This window comes from Marmota marmota, unplaced genomic scaffold (assembly GCF_001458135.2).
Source record: "Marmota marmota marmota unplaced genomic scaffold, marMar, whole genome shotgun sequence".
In the NCBI taxonomy this organism is placed as follows: domain Eukaryota; kingdom Metazoa; phylum Chordata; class Mammalia; order Rodentia; family Sciuridae; genus Marmota; species Marmota marmota.
Window position 1 is genome coordinate 702,110 of NW_025999946.1, and position 16,318 is coordinate 718,427.

General features: G+C 51.6%; 1 long non-coding RNA gene across 2 annotated transcripts; it reads left to right on the top strand.

Annotated features, from left to right (window-relative positions):
- Nucleotides 1-1,808: 1,808 nt before the first annotated feature.
- On the top strand, nucleotides 1,809-7,404 carry LOC125616469. 2 transcript variants are annotated; one of them, XR_007347095.1, is made up of 3 exons: nucleotides 1,809-2,021; nucleotides 2,570-7,149; nucleotides 7,269-7,404. It is a non-coding gene; the product is annotated as an uncharacterized LOC125616469 (long non-coding RNA). The 2 variants fall into 2 exon arrangements; XR_007347094.1 differs by having other exon boundaries at nucleotides 2,570-2,692; nucleotides 6,501-7,404.
- Nucleotides 7,405-16,318: the final 8,914 nt, after the last annotated feature.

Here is a 16,318-nt window from a genome sequence, read left to right on the forward strand (position 1 = left end):
GCTCAGTGGTGGAGCACTTGCCTGCTATGTGTGAGTCACTGGGTTTGATTCTCAGCACCACATAAAAATTAAATAAATAAAATAAAGTTATTGTGCCTATCTGCAACTAAAATATTTTTAAAAAGAGAAATAGATGAATATCTAATGTTGGGTTTTTAGACTTTGCCAGAACATCTCCGCATCCACGTTTACATTACAATATGGAATCGAAAGCGGTCACCAGTGACTGGGGTCTGCAGGGCTCCTGGGGATGAGGATGGTGCTGTAATGGAGGGAGGTTCTGTCTTTAGGCCTAGAAGCTGCTTCTGAGAGAGTCCTGCAGGCCTGGGGATCTTGCAGGCTAACCCTGGACCACAGTGGACAAGGAGGCTGTGGGGCAGGAGCTGGCTGGGGGACAGGAGAAGTTCAGCCTCTTGAATCAGCTCATTGCCCTCTACTCCCAGGATTGAATGGGAGTCCGAACCTAGGGGGGACAGGGACTTTCCTTGGGACCCTTCCCTAAAGCAAGTGGGCTGCAAGGCCCTCTTCCCTAAAACTGCTGGGCAGGAATTGAGGACAGACACTGAGAGAGCCACTGGGCTGGGAACAGTGGAGACAGATGGAGCCCAGACCCCTTCCTTACTCAACAACTCCCGCTTCTCACCACAGCACCCCTCCACCCACTGGGCAGAGCGTCTCTCTTGTCACACACAATATGTCAATGTTCACATTTAAAAAAAATCTTCATGCTGTGGCTCTTACGGGGAAAATGAAGGCCTTTCATATTAAGGAAGAGGGAGGAGGATGCAGCATTTATGGTGCACCTGCTGCATACCTGGGACCATGGAGAGTGTTTCCCATGATTTCTGATACAATTCTAATAACAAGCACATCTTCCCTGGATTCTACTAACAGATGCCGAAACCATGACTTTTAAAAAGCGAGTAGCTTGTCCAGGATCCCTCAGGAAGTGAGACAAATGGGATGGAAGATCTCTGTCCTCTGGGACAGTCCATGTTTTGGAAGGGAGACTACACAGGAGCCCCCTGCACAGTCCCTCCCTGGCCATTCCTTAGTTCATTCATTCAGTCTGCAAATACTGGTTGAGCAGGTGTCTTAGCAGGCTGGGGGCTCTAACAATGAACAATATAGGCTCAAATCTTCTTCATGATACTTAAATTTTAATGGAAGGTGGGCAGGGAGGTCGGGATGAGCAATATAAAAAAAAAAGGCTGAACTATATGAGCTTTCTAATACCCCACCATTCTGACATATAAAAATGGCCATTTCATACAATTGAATGTAATAAGAAAAGTATACAGACAGCGATGTTATGGAGAAAAAAATAGCTGGAAAGGAGTGGAATAGGGATTCCTGGGTTAGAAGGGTCTTTCTTGCATAATCATCTGACTGTACCACCTTTTCCTCCATCAAAAAGTCCTTGTGTTAATTTGGGTGTAGTCATGCACATCTGTCATCCCAGTTACTCAGGAGGCTGAGGCAGGAGGATCTCAAGTTTGAGGGCAGCCTGAACAACTTAGTGAGACTCTGTCCAATAAATAAATAAGTAAGTAAATAAATAAATGTCAGTGTTGGGAAAGGAGCCCCACCTCCTTTCTGGGTCCTCAAGACTGCTCAGTATCTGGTCAGCTCCACCTCCGTCCCTCGGTCAGACCCAGAGCTCCAGGAACACAGCTGACTCCACTGACTGGGGCCTGATGCCATTGTCTGTGGCCCTTCAGGCCCAGCTGGAGTGGCCAATGCTCAGAAGGCCCGCCCGCCCTCTCGCAGACAGCTTTAATTGCTCCCTCCTCTGCACTCACCCGCCACTTCACTCCAGCACTCAGTGCGGCTCTGCTCTTCAGAAGATGCCGTGATTTATTCATGTGCCTTATTAGTGGCCCTATTCCCAGTGGCTGGTGCAGAGCCTGGCAGGCACCAAGGCTCCGGGCAGGTTGAGAGGCTGAACAGAAGGCAGGAAGAGAGGCTGTACGGAAGGCCCAGGGAGTGAGTGGTCCAGAAGGTGGGGACATCAGGAGGAGGTGAGCAGAGGCAGGCCTTGAGGAGGGAGAATTGCCCCAGGGAGGGAGCCAGTGAGGTCCACACCCATCCTGCCTTACCTGCGCACACCTGCTCACACCTGCTCCTGCCTGCTCATGCCAGTCTATGCTCAGCCAGCCCTCACCTGCCCACACCTGCCCATGCTTGCCTAGGCCCATCCTGCTTCCACCTGTCTATACCTTCCTATGCCCACACCTGTCTGTGCCTGCCCATGCCTGCCTATGTCTGTCCTGCCCTCCTCTGCTCACACTTGCCCTCACCTGCCCAGGCCCACACCTGTCCATACCTGCACACACCTGCCTATGCTCCACCTCCTCCTACCCCTTTGGCACCACTTCCTGTCCTCCAGCCGCATGGGGCTTACTTTTCCTAATGCCTCAAAGAATTTTGTCTTCATTTCACTCCCTGCTTCCTCCCAGAGCTACCCTTCAGCCTCTTTGGGGAGGTGTGCCCTGGTGTCCTGATGGAGGAGCTCGCCCTGCAGCGAGCACCTCGATGTCCAGATCTTCTCTTGCACTGCTCTTTACAGGTGTGAGGCTTGCCGGGCTGCTGTGAGCCGTGGATGAGTGAATGGGTCGGACAGATCAGCTGGCAGTGACCTTGGGCAGGCTTCTCTCTCATCCTCAGTCATCTCCCCTGTAAAATGGGAATGGTAATTATCCTGGCCTCTTACAGGAACAGCACACGTGGTGGGTCAGCACAGAGTGGGGTAGCAATTGCTCAGTGAGGCTGGGCTCATTGCCATGGGTGTTCTTCCCTCCAGGGGGCTCCAGGAGCATAGCCCCCCCCCCCCCCAGGGTCTGGTTCTCTGCCTGGCACACAGAGGAAGCCCAACGGCAGCTGTCAGCAAGCAGTTCCAGGAGGAAGCGGGGTGGGCAGAGACTTGCCGCAGGGGAAAGTGCAGAGAGGAGCCCGGTGTGACAGCAGCACGTGGGACAATGCAGATCTTGCCGGCTCGAGGGGCAGGGTGAGGCCTCTGTGAGCTGAAGACCAATCTCTACTCTGGACACGTTGATGAGCGACTCTCCGCCCATCAGGGAGCAAGGTTGCCGGAGAAACCAGAGAGGCCCGAGCCCACATTTGGCCTCTTGCCGAAGTGCTTTTCTCTGTGAGATTATATATTCTGGGCCACGTCCCTCCCATCGACACTTCCTCCCTCACTTTACTCCTTTTCTTACTCCTCCATCATAAAAGTCTCTAGAAACAGGTTTTGTTCAAAGTGAATGAGGCAATAAATTCTCTGTTTCTGACAGGCCGACAAGAGAGAGAAATTCTGCAAAGGAGCCAGAGCACCGCTCTCTTGCCCTGTGGAGTTTCAGCTGATGTTAAGGTCTGTCCAGGGAAGAGGGGACTCTGTGAGGGAGGAAGAAGAGGAGACAACGTGGAGATCCTGAGGCCACCTGGGGAACTTTCTTTCAGGTGGCCAGTTACCACGCCCAGGGGACCTCAGGTCTATCTATTGCTACAGCTTTGGCTGGGTGATATGGCTCCTTAACTAACTGAGAGGCTGGGTGGGATGGGCTTCATTCATTCATTCATTCATTCATTCATTCATTCATTCATTCATTCGATCACCCATCCTCAGCAGTTTCCTAGCATGCGGGAGAGGAATCTAAATCCCCTCAAGTATTACCTTCTTTAAGAGGCCTTCTCACAAAGGGCCGAGAACACTTGCAATTCGAGTCATAGCAAAAGATTGATTTCCCTGGTAAATCAAGAGCTCCTACAAATCATTAGGAAAAATAAACAACCTAATAGGAAATCCGACCAAAGGATGTGGACAAGCAGCTCACAAAAGGGAATACCAATGGCACAACGGCCAGGTACCTGGAAAGGAAGACTCCTGCTTACACCTGATGAGTGCTGAGGGTGGAAATGTCACGATTTGCAGTCCCCCACTCCACCCCCAGAAAATCCAAGACTTCTGGGGAAGGTGGGACACATGCACGTTGCTAGAGGTGTGCAGAGGAACAAACGCTATGGACAGCAATCCGAACCAGTGCCCCAGCAGGTGCTTTGGCAATATCTCAGCACTATGTGTGTACCCGGCCTGCACCCAGCAGACCCACCTCTGGAAATTATTCTCACCTCTGTGTGTACCAGATTATTGCACATGTACAAGACTTTTCAGTGAAGCATTTTCTATATCACTGAAGGAAGGAATTAAGGCTAAATGTCTATAACTAGGGAGTTGGTTAAATTATTTACTGTATTTGGCTAAATAATTCACATAGTACTCAGTACACTACAATTTTTTTTTTAAAGAGTAGCAGGATGTATCTTTAGGCACCAAGATGGGCTGAGCTTCAAGATGCACTTTTTTTGTGTGTGCAAAGAGCAAGACACAGAACAGAAAGGAATGTGAACGATGCTGCTATTTGTACAAAGGTGAAGAAAGTGAATCCGTGCACACTCACAGGCATAGACGTGCATTGGCTTCTCTAACTTTCCCTCTGGAAGGACAAAGATCTGTAGACAATGGCTGTCTTGGGGAGCCGCGCCAAGACCTGGAGCTGGAGGCGTGAGTAGGGAGGGGGACATTTGACTCTATATAGCCCTTTGTGCATCTTGGATTTTGGCTTGTGTGAATGTGTTTATTACCGACTCAAAAAAATAAATATCATTCACATTTTTTTTTTAAGAGAGAGAATCCAAGGAGGGTGACTGAGAACTGGGGAATGAGGAGGTGAGGGATAGAAGAAAAGCAAGTATCTGCAGGGGCCAGCACCCTGAGAGATTGGGGCACAATCTGGGGACCCTGGATGAGGTACAGTTGGAGTGTAGCTTTGGGGAGTCTTGGGAAGATGGCTGGTGAGGAACAAGGGGAGGGGTGAAGATGGATTTGTGTATGTTAAAGACTTTGGATTTCACTACAGGGACCAGGGAGGGCTTTAAGTACAAACAGCACAGGGTCGGGCTATACTTTAGGAAAACCCCTGGAAGTGATATGGGAATGCTCTGGGGAGAGCAAATGTAATGCGTGCCTGTTGTCTGTCCTGCTTTCTTGTCATATGCTCATGTCATCTTTAGTAATTCCAAAAGAAAGCCGAAACTAACTCTATAACACAAGGGAAACTGAGGCTCGGGAAAGTTAAGTAACCGGTCTAAGCTCTTGCAACCTGGGGACTAGGCTTCAAACTCAAGTCTGTGTGTCTTCAGAACCTGGGCTCTGAAGATAGCCCCATGGTGGACGGACTTTTAGTTACAGGGCTGTGTGCCCCGTGTGTGCTTATAGTCTGGGAATCTTAACTGATGTGGCCAAGCACCGTGTCATCCCTCCAATAGCAGGAGTATGGTCTGTAGGTTGATGGGTGCAAGTGCATCTGGTCTTGGCAACTAGCTTCCACCAACTTCTGCCCTTCTGCCCTCTGCAAACTTCTGCCCTCCCCCTCCGCCCCGGTGGGCTAGCGTCATGGGATACATAAGCCCCCGATCTTAGCCTTTGGGGAAAAAAAAACAGCCAACTTTTTTATGGCCCGTTTTCCTCTTTAAGGACATATGGAAGGTCAGAGGCAGGCTTCCTACAGGAGGTGACAGGAAGGGTCAGAGGAGGTTTCCTCTGGAAAGGGTCTGGGGGAGATACATTTGGCTCTAATTACACCAGGGCTTCTAAATTTCCTGGTCATTTGGTTTACATTTTCCTGCCGTCTCTTTGCATGCATTTTTCTACAACTCTCATTTTTAAACTGTGCTATGGGAGAGACTCCAACAGGCCCCGATTCACCTCAGGCCACCTGGATTGTCAAAGACAGAATCAGCTCTCACACCCTTGCCTTGGATTCCAGATATTTCCACGACAGCATGCTCTCTTCCTTACCATGTCAGTATGGGTGTATCCGATTTCTCATGAACACCCATACATGGCTTCTGATTTCTCCACAGTCATTTAACAATCTGGCTCTGCGTGTTACGATTCTGGCCCTCCCTGCTTGTGTACTGGTGTTGGACCTTCAGATACTGGCCCTGGAGTCATGGGGGACTTCTACGGGTTGGACCCCAATAGCCAGGGCATGATTCGGCCACTGCTGTGAAGGATGATCACAGGCTAGTTTAATGAAGAACTGGCGGCGGGTGACCGAGAGAAGAGGGGTGCAGAGTCTATGGGACGCTGATGAGGTTGGTTGAGGAATCTGGGCTTCTGGGGAAGACTCAGGCTCCCAGTATGAGTGGTCTGTGCAGGACACTGGTAGGGGACTTGGTGAGGCGGGACTGAGTTCCAGATTGGCTGTCTCCTCAAATGATCATGGGACTATCCTTGGCAAGGGATAGAAGGGTTTAAGTCTCCCTCTAGACTCCTGGGGCTCATTCCTGACTTTTCCTAGTGTGTCACCATGGATCACAGCTCAGTTCTGCCACTAACTTATTCTGTGACCTTGGGCAAGTCACATGAACTTTGTGGGCCTGAAGTTTTTCACGTGCACAATCGAAATAAATAATGGTTGTTTTTCCCAACTTCATAGCATTTTGGGGAGGAGCAAATTGATAAATGGATGAGATACAGTTTGGAAATTGTAAAGCACCCTACAAGGACTGGAAATGACACTGATGATCAGAGCCACCCCTGTGATGGACACCACCTTCAACAGCATGGCTGCACCCAACCACTCTCTGCCTCCCTTTTTTAATGATAATAGTAAGGTCCTCTCCCATGTTTTAAACCCTTTAGCTGAAAATCCCTTATTGCTCCTCAAATTCTAGTTAATTGTTTGGTAATTAATTTGCAGTGCTGGGTGTTGAGCTCAGGGTCTCCTGTCTGCCAGGCCAACCCTCTACCATTGAGCTACACCCCAGCTATTTTTTTCTAATTCTAAAAGTTCTTTGTAAAATGTTCAAGAAATATTTTGCTTAAAAGAAAAAAAATATTAAATATTTCTGGCTTTGACATTGTTATCATATGATTTTGGGAAGTTCCATTTTTCATCTCTGTGTTCTCTGACCCCCCAACCCCGTAGCATCTAGGTCAAGGCCAGTGAACGTCTAAGAGAGACTACCTCTGTTCCACCTGGTGGGCCTCACTGGGGGAATCCAACAATCCTTCCTGCTGAGCTCCCTTTAGAATCCTTCTCAACACAGCCTCCAGAAGACTCTTTGTATTTGGGACAGGACAGGGTGAGTACCGACGGACATTCTCTGGCTCCTCAGAGGAGAGGTGCCAAGGGCTCAGGAGAGCTTGGAGAGCCCCTCAACCCATCCCAGTGCCTAGGGAATTCCCTTTCTTCTCCTCCTAGGATCTCAAGTCCTGTAAGGCAGATGTGGCTTCCACGGGGAGTTCTCAGAACATTTCGAGAAATTAAAAAAAAAAAATTAAAAGGAATGAATCTTGCAAAGTCAATGGAATGTGAGCAAGTGACTTAATAAAATCACACCCACACAAATGCTTGTGCTCCTTTTTCATCTCAACATGAAACTGGGTGGGGCTGAATATTTCCGAGGCTCCGGCTTCCAAAGAACATACAGGGAGCCGACTGGGTCAGCGACCCACTCTACTTTCTCATGTCCCCGGAATGCGAATTAGCATGGTTCTCCATTTTACCGATGAGAAAACTGAGACCTAGAGGAAGGAAGTCAGCTGTCTGAGGTCATTTGGCCTGTGACAAAGCAAGGACCTCGGTTTGGTTCTGAGGTTCCCACTTTCCTGGTCAACTTACATGACATGTCAATTGAAGGTCCCCACAATTTGGAATCTTTCTATGAAGTGAAGAAGGGATTTGAGGTTGGGAAAAGGTCTCAGTGCTGTTGCGCTTGCCACCATCCCTGTGTCCCTTTCTGGGTTAGACACGAGAACTTTTCCTCGGCTGTGAAAGGAAGAGCTGGGCAGGGAGCCAGGAGATCGGATTCTGGTCCAGCTAGGAACTTCTGCCCCCTGAACTTAGGTTCCTTCATAGAGCTTTGAGAGGACCCTGTTGGCAGCCCAATCACAGAGATCAGAGTTTGGCTTGGGGGGCTGGGGAGGTGGCTCAGTGGTACAGCGCTTGCATAGCATGGCTCAGGTCCTGGGTTCCATGCCCAGCACTGAAAAAAAAAAAAAAAAAGGGACAAACCAGAGGGTGGCTTCTAGAGCCATCTGCCTGGGTTCTTTCCCTAACATTGCCACCTATAGCTGTGAAGCCTTTAACTTCTCTGTGCCTCCTGGTTAACGGAGGTAATAATACTCCATATTTCATAGAGTTGCTTTGAGCATTGAATGAAGAACCACAGGAGTGCCAGTTTGAATGCTCAGTAAGTTTGAGTTGATGGTGGAATTGACCCTGAATCTCAGGGTTTGGGGCTATGCCGTGAGAAGTTAGGGGGTGATGGGCATGATGGCCTCTGTAGATTTCATTGTGATGCACCTAGCTGGGGTTTACGCTGGGTCCTCTTCTTTGAAGAAGTGGCTCACCTTCCAATGTCTAGTCCAAGTTCAGCAACTTCAACTCCTCTTCCAGGAAGCCCTCCTGGATGGGTGGACAGGCCAGCATGCTCCTGGCTGCCGGCTCCCAGCCCCCACTGCCATGCCACCCTTTGGCCTCAGACAAAGCGGGCACCAGCAGCGGCAGCAGCCGGGCCAGCTCGGTGGCTTTCATGAGGCTGGGGCTCCCGGGAGCCTGGGCTGGGCTGGTCTGCTTTGAATGCTATTTGCATTGCAATAGGCGAGCCTGGCCTTCAATACAGGCCCCTTCTCTTTTGACAGAACAGCCTCACAATCGCCTATTGACCGGGCACCTGTTCCTGCCCCAGACATTATGCAAATGCCGGCCAGGAGCGAAGCCGCCAGCCCCCCGGGCCATTGTGCATTGAACCCTGATGGCGCCCTGCCAGCTCCCAGCCGGCCTTTGTTCCCGGCTGCACTGCGCCACCCCCCGCCACTGCCTCCCGCCCGCCCGCCCGAGGTGCCCCGCCGAGGAGCCACCCGCTCCCAGCTACTTGGGTCCTTGCACCTGAAGAAAAGCCTGGCGAGCCGGAGGCTGGGCCCAGCTGAGGCAGAGCTGGGGGCCTGGAGGAGGCAGCCAGCGCCGGCCTGTGCCCTGCACGGCCCGTCCCCGGGGACCAATGAGAGGGGCCTGGCAGGCGGAGGAGGGGGCAGCCGAGCCACCGTGCCACCTGGGGGAGGGGAGATTATAATAATCACTCTCACATCTGCTGAGGGCCTTCCAGCGCAAAGCCCTCTCACGGCGGGTCTCCCTGCGAGCCACACCTGCCCCTCGAGGAGGTGGGCCGGCTGGATTGTCGCCTTTCACACAGGGGGGATTTTGGCCTCCTGGGGGGAGCTGGCTGATGGGGGGGAGTCAGGGCCACTCCAACCCAGGGCTGTGGACATCTCTGCCTCCCCGCTTTTTGCGCACAGAGCTTCCTATAGCCCACCTGTCCTTCCGTGTGGCTGTGACTCCTCTGAGTCACCATATCATGCCCTGCACTGGGTGGCTCCGCCCTGCCAGGTTTTCAGAACCTGATCCCAGCATCGGCAGCATCAACATCACCTGGCACCTGTCCAAGTGCCAGCCCCTGGGCCCCAGGCAGACCTGTCCAACCAGAAGGTCCAGGATGGCCCCCTCTCCCTAACTGGACCAGCTTCCAGGTGTTCTGAGGCTCAGTCCAGGGTGAGGACCACCAGTCCTGGCCTCCATTTCCACTCCCCCACCCAATGCCTGGCTGACACTGTTTCAGCCCCCATAGCTGGGTTCCTCCTCCCATTGGACCCCTGTCCCCACCCTGCTTTTGTTGAGGGTAGTAAACTTTATTAAGCACCTGCCTGGTTCTAGGCTTAGGGCGTCCAATAAATGAGACCCACTTTGGAGCAACTCGGTGTAGGTAATTTTTCATTTGACTATTTCAAAGCAGGATGCTAAGGCTTGGACAGAGCTGAGTGAGGATGGTGTGGGGAAGATGCACCAAGAAGGGGTACTTAAGACAGTTTGGGGGACTCCAGGATGGGGCCTGCCTCGGGTGTGAAAGAAGAGCATGAACAGACATTGAGGAGAAACTCAAATAATTTCAGAATAAAAGGCTATCGCCACTGTGGGCTCAGGAACCCAGAGAAGGCCCCTGCTCTATGTGTTATAGGCAAGTTTAGGTCCGGTGGTAAAGAAGGAAGGAGGAGAAGTGACGCCGAGGTCACCAGCGTGGTCCAGAGGGCTTGTCATGATTTTTACTCCAACTGGTTAAATGTAGAATCCACTGGCTGCTTTGGATCAAGAAGAAAGCAAGTGGGAGGCTGAGGCAGGAAGACTGAGGGTTCAAAAACCCGCCTTGGCTGCTTAGTGAGGCCCTAAGTAACTTAGTGAGATCCTAACTCTAAATAATAATAAAAAACCCATATAATCAATATATATATGGGCTGGGGATGTGGCCCAATGGTCAAGTGTCCCTGGATTCAATCCTTGGTACCACCCCCCCCCCCAAAAAAAAAATAAGCGAGGCAAAACTAGGAGGGACCATCAGGTTTCCCTCTGTGTGGCTGGTAGAGCAGCCCAAGGCCAGCTGGAGGGTGCTGTTAAGACATCTGTGAAGTCTGCTTTGGCAGGGGCACAGTTCAGAGGCTCCCTAAGAAGGAGCCTTCTTGCTCCTGTGGCCCCAACCTGCAGCTGTCACCCCTTGAACCTAGCCCAGGCACCTCTGCCTCACGGTCTTGCTACAAAGCAGCCACCAGGATGGGGCATCAGAGAAAGAGTAAAGCAAGTCCCCGGCATGACCCTGGGCGCCATCCAAGGTGCCCCTCGCCAGGCCTTTGGCCCTGGCAATCTTTCACCCGTTGCCAAAGTGCTTTAAAGAGTTTGGCCCAAAGCAGGGAAATCTGATCTCATGAGAGGCCAGGGCGAGGTTTCCTGAGCCAAGTGTTGTCTGTCTCACAATTTGTCTTCCTCAAGGGCTGTCAGGGTGCCGTTCGCCTAAAAGACAAAATGGAAAGAAAAGTCAATAAAGTCAGTCACCTCCCCAGCCACACTCCTTAGCGTGGCATTCAAGGCCCTCTGGGGTCTGGCCTCAGAGGCCTCTCCTGCATGCCCTGTCCTGGTCTCACCACTTTGTCCTCCTGCCACACCTTTGAGGTTCTGTGGGGCAGGTCCCTCTGCCTGGAGGACATTACCGTTTGAACTCTCCTTCCCTCTGGGCTCATTGGATGAACTTCTCCTCAAGCTCATAGACTCCCCCTGTGTGTCCCTTCCACTGCGGTGACTACTTTTTTTTTTTTTTGGCGGGGGGAATATTGGGGATTGGACTCAGGGGCACTCGACCCCTGAGCCACATCCCCAGCCCTATTTTGTATTTTTATTAGAAAAGGGTCTCCCTGAGTTGCTTAGTGCATTGCTTTTCCTGAGGCTGCCTTTGAACTTGCAATCTTCCTGCCTCAGCCTCCTGAATGGCTGGGATGACAGGTGTGCGCCACTGCGCCCTGCTCTGGTGACTTCTTATTCTACTCTAGTAGAGAAGTATGTAGTGAGTACCTGCCTGGGACCAGTGTCAGGCTCTGGGAGTCAGGTGATGTGCCCCTCTCCCAATGAACTTCCAGTCCAGGGACCAAAACAGTAATATGTAATGGGCCTGCATGAGGGTCCAGGTGGGTGTGGGGTGGAGGATGGAATTTAGGGTGTAGAGTGGACACCACTGGCAGGTGGTTCAGCTGGGAGGGGCATAAAGGAGGGAGGAACTAGGAGGGACCATCAGGTTTCCCCTGTGTGGCTGGTAGAGTAGCTCCTGAGAAGGGGGACGTAGAGAATCGTGATGGGACCATATGGTAAGAGGAGGAGTCAGGTGCTGGCTGGAGGTCACATTGTCCTGTTGCCCTGGCTCAGGTAGAAAGTGGTGCCCACCAGAAGATCTGAGAGGTCTGTGTTCAGGGAGGGTCTGAGCTGACACCTCCAATGAGCGCCTGTGTCCTGAGGTGGGGTCTCCTGCGCCCTGGATGGAGGCATGGGCAGCACTGCTCTGCCTCTGATGTCACCATCACCCCTCCTCTCTGTCCTCATGGCACTGGTCTGACAGCTCCACCAGCATCAGGAACAATGGAGGCGGGGGAGGAGGTGGCCACCTCCTAGTTCCTGGGTGTGGTGACTTAAGACTCCTCTGCAGCCTCAGCTTGTGTGGCTCACGTCTCTGCTGGTGTCTCTGACGAAATGTCTAAGCAGCACCTTTGGGGACATAAATGGCCTGTGAAGGAGCCACCAGCTGCCAGCACCGCGATCTCCAGTGAATCCAGAACTGCCCTGGCAGGAGGCATTGCTGACCCCCTTCCTCAATTTCAGAGGAGGAAACCGAGGCTCAGGAAGGAGCAGTGGTGTGTTCTGATCATGTCTTGATGTTGTCACTGGTGAAGAGGTGACTCTGTAAGAGGGTGCCTAGGAGTCCCCAAGAAAGGGGCTAACTTCACTCAGGAGTTTTTGACGTATATGATGGAAAAGAATTTCAGCACATGTCAGTAGTGGCACGGACAGAGATTTATTTACAAAAGCAGATGTACACGTCGGCCATCTCAAGAGAGGCACATTTTGGGGTTCCGGGCTCCTCCTTTAAAGGACACTTGATGAGGAGTAGGCATGGGAACATATGTAGGAATGATGTCAGTCTGGTGATCTCAAGATGGTTTATGGTGGTCTGGTCATTCTCAGGATCCCTAGGTTGACATGGTCTTCATTATCTGATCAATAGATAGCTCTGGAAAATGCCCTACATTATAGGTTCCTTCAAATATGCTGTCTCTTTTTGCTGAATCTGTTTATTCTTGGGCTAACTAATAGTGCACAGGGTAATTATCATGCGAGTGAATTTATAGTTAACTTTAAGATTTACAAATTTCCCAGAAACCTGAGAGTGATAGCCTTGGAAAAGGTGGACCCTTAAAGTAAGAGTGCATTTCCTTCTCTCGGTGTCTCCTTTCTACCTATTTCTCTTTTTTCTTCTTTCCTTTCTCAATATTAGAGCATCAGGGACACATTAAGAGGGTGAAAGACAAAGACCTAATGTAGTCGAGAGGGGAAGGGGATGCATCCCAGGTAGGAAGTAACTCACCTGGGCTTGCACAGTGGACACCTGGGTCAGTGCCTGTTCTGTTGCTTGGTCCTTTCCTCTGGGAGCACATAGGTCCCTGGCGTGCACAGACTTCTGACCATCAGGAGAAAGGGCTCAGTCGGGCCTTGGCAGATGCCAGGCCCAGACATCCCATCTGCCTGAGCACTTGAGAGAATGTTCTAGTCTCTCCAGTTTGTTGACCCACATGACCAAGTGCCTGCTGGAGGCCAGTTTGGAATGTGCTCTGGGGCAAGTTATCCTGGTGAATTCTCCTCCACTTTATTTCTCTACCACTGAGCCTAGTTCCTAATATACCCAGCAAATAGAGAGTGGCCCTGGCTTTGATGCCTCAGGGGCTCAGGGTGCTCTCCTGCCACACCTAGCTTTGGGAAGCAGGGTGCTAGGATCTCCTCCATCCTCAGATTTGCTTCCCCTGCCCCCCTGAGGGGTCTCCCTGTTGAATTTACTTCCACCTGGCCTAGTGAGTGGGCCAAGCCAGCCCTAGGTTGGTTGACCTCCAACTAAGACTTGGTCCTACCACCATGTCACCAAGAGACCCTGCCCAGTGGCGTGACATTATATATATTCTCAACAGTTGCTGTTAGCTGTAGACGCCCCTCCTCCTGCCTCCCGCCGTCCACGGCTGTAGAAAACGACTTTCTCTTCGTGGCTTTGTGAAAGGTTCCTTGGGAATTGTGATCCAGGCTTTCCTGTCCTGGGTCATCAGCCCCTGATTTACAATCTAGAGAAATTGTGTTTTCTTTGTGAATCAAGAGTGGGTTGAGGATAATGCAGCTGGAGCCCCTTCCTCAGCTGTCACAGGATAAAACCACAGGGCTGAATGGGCTCTCCTAAGACTCTTGGAAGGTGGCTTACAGCCAACAGGGAACCTGTGGGCCTGCAGCCTCGCTGGCCTTTGTCCGTTGAGGGCTTCTCCCCTCCTCTTCCAAGGCTCTCGGTTTTCTAAGGGCCCCTGCTGCTTTCCTCCCCTCTGGATGGCTGGTCCGCCCTCCTGCCTGCTCTGAAGCCTCCAAGGACCCTCAGGGTATCTTTGCTTTCTCACCCAGACTAAGCCCTTTAATGAAGGGCCACTCTGTGCTGGGCCAAGGCATTTTAATGCTTTTCTCTCTCTCTCTCCCTCTTTTGAATTTTTTTTTCTACCCCCATCTTAACCTCTTGGTTTTATCATCCCATTTTACGAAAGAACAAACTGAGGCGTTGTTGTGAAGTGACCAGCCCGGGGCTATGAGTCGGTGACGATGGAGCTGCAGTCAGGACCAGGTCTTCTGCTCTCTGATCTTGTCCCTCTTTAATCTCCTCAAAATCTTTTATTCCATTCTACAGTCTCAAACAAGGGCCCCAGAATGGCTGGCACAGCTGTGTCTGATGCACTTGTATTTCTTTTCCGCCACAAGTGTCTGAAATGTTTTCTCTCAGTTCTCAGCACGGAAGAAGTGGGTGGAGGCACGGGGTGGGGGGCTGGTGGGGAAAGCCATTCCTGCTGAGCACAAACTGGACAGATTGTCCCATGTAACAGACTCCACATTGGGTGGTGCCCTCTAGTCTGGCTGCAGTGCTCAGGGAATATTCTGGAAGCAGTATAGTCTGAGCGCAGCCCGGGTTTGAATTCTGGCCCTATATATATAGCTTTGGGGCTCTGGGCAAATTTCAAAATCTCTCTGTGCCTCGGTTTTCTCATCTATCGGATAGCAATACTTCTAGAAGCTCTGCCGTTGCGGACTGAGTCAGTTTACCCATGTCGAAGGCACGGACCTGGTTCTGGAGAGGCTTTGATTAGTGGCAGTAGCATGGCATGCACTGGGCCTGAGGAGGGGACGGGGTGGTTCTTCTGGCCTTCTTTGTATTGCTCCTACCATGAGGCTCAGGGCCTGGGACCCAGATGGGCAGCTGTGGCCTTGGGAATCCCGTCTCTCCCATCCTGCCCTGCCCTGCATGGCTGCCACAGTGGGTACACGGGAGCCTCTTTCTGTGCCTTTGATTCCTGGGAACCAGATGAGGAATACACACGAGGCTCTGAAAATTCTGAGATAATGTTAGCCAGACCCAGGCTCGAGGCTGCCCTTGCTGCAATGGATTCCAAGTGGGACGCAGAGCCCAGTGCTTAGGAGTAGCCAAGCCGTGTGGAAATGTGACTGGAGCCAACATGAAACACGGCCTGAGATGCTCAAGACGCAGGGTCCAGGTTGGTGCTTGAGGGGAGGAGGAGGAAGAGGAGGAGGAGGAGGGGGATGGGAGGCCGGGGAGGATGGGAATGGGGAGTCAGTAGCAGGTACTTCTGCCTACCTGGATGTCCCCTGCAGGTGTGGGTGGTTTAGGTACCCTGGAGGCCATCAGGCCCAGGTAGGAAGGGACTTTGCAGTCACAGCCGGGAGCGGGTTTGTGGTAGGTGCTGGAGTGAACTTCTTCCTGTTCTGGGAGCTCATTCTAGCTTTCTTTCAGGAAGCCATGGGGGAGAGGAGGAAGACTAGGGGCAGGGAGCATCCCCAAGCTGCTGTCACCACCCAGGCAGGAGGGGACAGCAGCTTGGGCCAGGGTGTTGGCTGTGTGGATGGAAGGGGACAGACACATTTAAGAATCATTTTGCGCTTTGTGATGGAGTGAACATGTCAGCGATGGAAAGGAAGAGAGAGGGCTCGAGGGTAACACCTTTCTCTAATGTTCTTGCCCAGGGGTGCGCAAGCCCTTCTCATACACCTCCCTGATGGGGAGCTCACCACTGGGTTGTTTAGGAAGGGGACAAAATGGACATCCCTATTCTCAGAGTCCAAAGTCTGAGATGTTCCAAAACCTGACACATTTTGAGTGCTGATGTGGCATCTCAGAGGAATATTCCACACCCGACCTCGTAAAAGCTCACAGTGAGAACACTCGTGCAGGCCGGGCAGGGTGGCAACCAGGCCTGTGATCTGCCTCTTGGGAGGCTGGGGCAGAGGTTTGAAAGTTTGAGGCCAGCCTCAGTGACTTAGCAAGAGCCTGTCTCAAAATGACATTCAAAGAAAGAGAGGGAAGGAAGGAGGGAAGGAAGGAAGGAAGGAAGGAAGGAAGGAAGGGAGGAAAGGCTGGGATGTAGCTCAGTGGTGGAGCACTTACCTAACACGTGCGAGGCCCTGATTCAGTCTCTAGTGCCACACAAACAAACACACACCCCCAACCCCCCAAACAAACAAACAGAACACAGGTGCACTAAAAATATTGTATAAAATCACCTCCAGATTGTGTGTTTAAAGAATGTTTGAGAAACCTAAATGAACTTCATGTATAGACTTGGGTCTCGTCC